Below are 5505 nucleotides of genomic sequence, written 5' to 3'. Positions count from 1 at the left end.
GGCTTCGGTTTCTTCTTTCAACAACACCATTTTTTTAAGGAGTGTAAGGAGCAGAGAAATTATGATCAATACCTTTTTCAACAAGATAATTATTTAGAAGAGCATTGGTAAATTCAGTGTTGTTGCCACTCCAGATGCTTCTAACTAGAAGCTTCATACGAACTTCAATCCCTATGATGAAATTGATCAATTCTTGAGCAGTTTTGGTTTTTTTCGAAGAAAGAAAACCCAAGTGAAGTGAGTGTGGTCATCCAAAAATACCGAGATGTATTTCTTCCGAGACATACTTTTAATTACTAAGGCGCCACAAAAGTCAATGTGTAGTAAATGCAGAGGTTCTTTGATGGTAGAATCAAGGATAAGATGATGTCGTTTTTTGTTGATCTTTCCACATTCACAAGCAGCACTGAGGGTGTTGCTATCAAATTTCAAAAGTGTCATTCCTCGCACAAGTTCATCAGTAACTAAGTTGTTGATGTATTTGAAATTCAAGCGAGCTAAACGTCGGTGCCACAACCAACTTCATCAGAAGTTGCTTTGACAAGAAAACGTAATTGAGTTTTCCCAATCATGAGTTCAATATCCAGAGGATACATGTTTCCATTATTGTTTGATGTGATGAAATATTTGGATCGATCTTGAGACATAACATAGCTGTGTTTTTCATCAAACTCAACTCTGAACTTGGCATCAGTCATCATCGCCACACTTATGAGGTTATGTTTGAGACAAATAACATATGAAACCTTCTAAATTATGAATGTGTCATTTGTGAGTACACCATAACCCTTGTTCCATTTGAATCATTTCCATACGTAACATATTCCACTTTTGTTGTAGGTCGAAAGTCTCACAGATATTCCAATCTGCCAGTCATGTGTAAGGAGCAAGCGCTATCAATGAACCAATTTTATTTTGTTTGTCTAAACACAGTTCCTGTAAAAGATTAAGCAGTTAGTTTTGGCACCCATGATTGTTTGGGGCTGGAGGTTTTACTGACACGTGAATTTGTAACAGAAGTAGACAGGTGATGTTTCTTATGTGAATAAGGCTTTTAATGAAATATTGGATAGATACAAGGCCAGAGTGTTACAAAAAGGTACTCGTAAAAGTATGGTATGGCTTATAAGGAGACTTTTGTTCTAATTGCAAAGATGATGATCGTTCATACTATAATAGTGGTTACATTTATCATTTAGTGGAAGATCTTCAAAATAGATGTCAAGAATGCATTCTTGAATGATCATCTTTATGAGGAGATCTACATGACTCCTCTCTTGGGTATTGCTTACCGACCAGGTGAATTTTTTCTGCTCCAAAAAGCATTATAGGGTCTCAAATAAGATCCCTGAGCTTGGTTTGAGAAATTCTCTATGATAATTACCTTTCTTGGTTTTCTTTTGATTAATCATGATTTGGCATTGTTTAGTAGATGACATGATTATTACACATGATGACTGTGATGCCATTAAGACTTTGAAGTGTGATTTGGCTCACCATTCTACTATCAAAGACTTGGGTTGTTGCATTACTTTTTGGGTGAGGTTTCTCAATATTAAAAAAATATCATTTGTCTTAGACAAAATACATGCAAGATATATTTGAATGTACATGGCTCTCTGTTAGGACCATTAACATGCCCCTTGAGATAAATTCTTGATATTTTTTGACTAATGGTGTTCTGTTATTAGATATGAGCCTATATCGTATTATTATGGGTAGTTTGATTTATCTTACAGTCACTCGCTTGGACATAGCTCATGTGTTTATAGCCATTTTGTTACTTCTCGACTATTCTTCATTGGGGAGCTATTATTCGTATTTTGATATATCTTCATGGCGTTCAAATTCATAGTGTCTTGTTCCCTTCAATGTCTTCTTTAGAATTTCATGTCTATAGTAATGCCGATTGAGATGGTGATCCTAATGATCTCAAATCCACTATTCGTTTATGTATTTTCCTTGGAGATTCACTTATCTTATGAAAAAAATAAGAAATGAGATGTTGTCTCTCAATCTTCTATAGAAGTTGGGTTTTGTTCTACGGTTGTGACTACTTGTGAGATTGTTTGGTTGCAATGGATTCTTGCGGATATGAATGATGAAGCATATTGAGATTGATTGACATTTCACTTTCAATCATGTATAACTCAAAACCATCTCGATACCGTTTGTTACCTTAGTATTTCAAAAATTTTATGTCTTCACGGAGGGTCAGTCGGTCTCTCGATTTTGTTTATTGACTCAATTTCGTTTACCGAGTGACATAATCTTAATGTTCATTACCATCGTATCGTGGGCTTGAGGAAGGATGTTAGCATAATAAGTTAATGGGCTCATTTTTCATTAGGTTTTTATTTTATATTTTTAGTTAGGTTAATCATAGATTGCTTTTCTATTTATAATTAATTTCTTTTCATTTTTAGGGCTTATTAAATATAGTGATATTTTGTTCTTTCCTTTCTTATGCTTGTTTGTCAAATTAAAAAAAGAAACAATTAACTTAAATGTTGTTACTTTTTGGATAAAATGTATGAATGAGTAATAATAATTGCTTGGATAATATTTCTCAGGATTATATATATATATATATATATATATATATATATATATATATATATATATATATATATATATATATATATATATATATATATATATATATATTGCTTTATACACAAAGTCTAATACTTTTATATACTGAATAATATTTGTTTGGATACATTGACCGAAAGAATAATAATGTTTGCATGGATACAATGGTTTATATAAAAAGTCAGTTTCTTTTATAAACTAGACTGAACAAACGATACATGAATGAGACTAAATGATCATCTAATCCTTACTTTTAGAAAAACATATTTCATTATATGTATCTAGTTTAACATGAAAGTTTGAATGAAAAATAATCAAAATTAGGTAAAAGATTGGTGTCTTAATATTTAATATCTTATGTCAATATTTTTTGCATAACTCATGAAGTTATAATATCCATATTAATTGCTTAACCCCTTAAGCCCATTACGGCAAAAGAACCAGCCCCTTAGTTACCTTATTTAAGTCCAATGAAAAAACACATCAACATTTTTAAATTACATTAATTTCAAGGCTTAAAATATGATGCTATACTAAAATAAATCTAACTTGTTAAAGGTTGTCATAGTCAACATTTAGCTTTTACCATTCCCCAATTTGCTTTTAGGCCCAAAAACTGGTTCTTGTTATTACGTTTGTTGATTAGAATTTGAAACTTAAAGGAAAGATGTCAAAGGTCAAAAACAATTAAAATAATCAAAGTATATATTGATGAGAATGGCATTCATGTGCATTTTGATTCTTTGGTGTTTTCTAAGAATGGAAATATATGAAATGTAGTCATTTGACTATTTATGACAGTAACTTTTGTCATCTTGCTTTATACTTGTTATTATTTAGATAAAAATAGACAGAGTAATTCCTGAACAAATTATTTCATAACTTGCTTTGATTTTATATGGCCACAACAAGACATGAATAACAAATTTTAGGGTAAATTACACGGATGGTCCCTGTGGTTTAGGGTAATCTGCATGTTTGGTTCCTAACAACTTTTTTTAATTCGGACCGTTCCTAATTTATAATTTTGTTGCACGCTTGATCCCTGCTCGTTCTAAAAAAACTAATTTACCCTTATTGATTTCTTTTCCCTATTTTAAATTATCTATTAATTAAAAAAATATTAATTAAATGTGACCTACCACCGAAACCCCCCCCCCCTTCCCTCATTGTGTTTAGTCCCTAGAAAATCCCACACATTGACGGTTCCCCCTCCCCCTCCCAGCACGACTGTCTTCTCCGGCTGCAATGAAGAATATTCCGGTAATCCCCAACATCAATGGAACTTAAATTCATCCAGGATGCAAACCTAAAACCGAAACTAAAATCAAAACTGGAAATTAAATCAAACCCAAAAATCAAAATCAAATATGAATTCAAACCTGAAACAGAAATCAAACATGAAATGAAACTGAAAATTGAATATGAAACTTAATTCCTGGAACACAATCAAACCTCAAACTGAAAATTAAACCTGAAATCAAACCTAACCGGTGTTGTATATAAATCGATCTTGTACATCAAAATCGATTCTTCACCTTTAAAATCAATTTCTCACCTTCAAAATCAGTGGATGTTGGGTATGAATCGATCTCGTAAGTCTATATCGGAGGAAAGAGGGAGGGTATCCGTGGTGGAAGGGAAAGAAGTTGATGGCGAATCCGACCATCCCTTTTATTGATGGGGGCATAGATGAAAACAGGGGAGGGATCATATTACCGTCTGGTAGGGCTTAACCAAATCACCACTTGCAATCTACTTCTCGGAATTATTATGCACACCATAAGAAATGAGTCGCAGGTTTCATGGGGTTTCTGCGAGGTGATCTGGTGGGGATGAAGAGAACGCTTTCCAACTTGAAATTTGGTGGAGATGAAGAAAGGTTTGAAATCGGATCGGGATGAAGAGAGATCTCCGGCTATAATCTGATCTCCGGCGATCATTGACAGGGCAACGATGAAGGTTTTAGGTGGAGGAAGTTGCTGACGGTGAGAGCTTTGGTGCGCCGGTGGAGATGATAAGAGGAACCGATTGATGATTGAATGGGGCTGATTTTAGGGCTTTTTCCCTTGTAATTACATAAATAGTCCCTTGGGTTTTTATGTTTTATTAAAGTTTTAAAAACAATAATTAAAAAAATTAAAAAAATTAAAAAAAACAACAACAAAAGAGTATAACAGTAATTTTAGGTCTGTGAGGGACTAAATACGAAACAATACCTAATAATAAGGATGATCCGAGTCAAAAAAAAGTTGTTAGGGACCAAACACGCAGATCATCCTAAACCACAGGGACCATCCGTGTAATTTACCCCAAATTTTAATATAAAATGAAGTGAAGAACATTGTAAAGGATGTATTTAAGTTCTCTGTTGGTGTTGATGTGATTTAATTGGATAAAAAGTTTACTAATAGAGAGGATATAAATGATATGGATCTATGCTACCGAAAGGATTATCAAAGTTTAGACTACTTTTCATATTTTCATAATCTCCCATTGGAAAACTGGTCATACATGCTTTTTAATTACATGCTACGATTATTTACGGTGGTGTTGTTAGACAATTCAATTTTAGTATTATGCATTGTTTAAATACATGTAATAGCTTCTTCTTTTTCATGGTATTACCCACATTATCTTGAAACAAATGACCCTTTTTAACCACCTCTTGAGCCGACGCATATCAAAGGTTGTACGTATAGCATTGGATACACATAAAAAATGGTGATCTATTTAGGCGTTTCACTCCCTCTGTGAGGTTGAGCGGGACAATGATGGATTTAGGTGTTAGAAGATTAGACTAGTCAATATATATATATATATATATATATATATATATATATATATATATATATATTAATTTATTATTATTATTATTTTAACATATGTGGATATTTGTTTTTAGAGTGG

General features: G+C 32.7%; 1 long non-coding RNA gene across 1 annotated transcript; it reads right to left on the bottom strand.

Moving 5' to 3' along the window:
* Positions 1-3454: 3454 nt before the first annotated feature.
* LOC145166970 (uncharacterized) lies at positions 3455-4658 on the bottom strand. The gene is made up of 2 exons (XR_013740822.1): positions 3978-4658; positions 3455-3904 (listed from the first exon to the last, which is right to left on the bottom strand). It is a non-coding gene; the product is annotated as an uncharacterized LOC145166970 (long non-coding RNA).
* Between the last annotated feature and the right edge of the window lie 847 nt (positions 4659-5505).

The sequence above is a fragment of the Lactuca virosa genome, chromosome 3 (assembly GCF_052849685.1).
Source record: "Lactuca virosa cultivar CGN04683 chromosome 3, Lactuca_virosa_CGN04683_v6, whole genome shotgun sequence".
NCBI classification, from domain to species: domain Eukaryota; kingdom Viridiplantae; phylum Streptophyta; class Magnoliopsida; order Asterales; family Asteraceae; genus Lactuca; species Lactuca virosa.
This window is presented reverse-complemented; position numbering and strand designations above follow the sequence as displayed.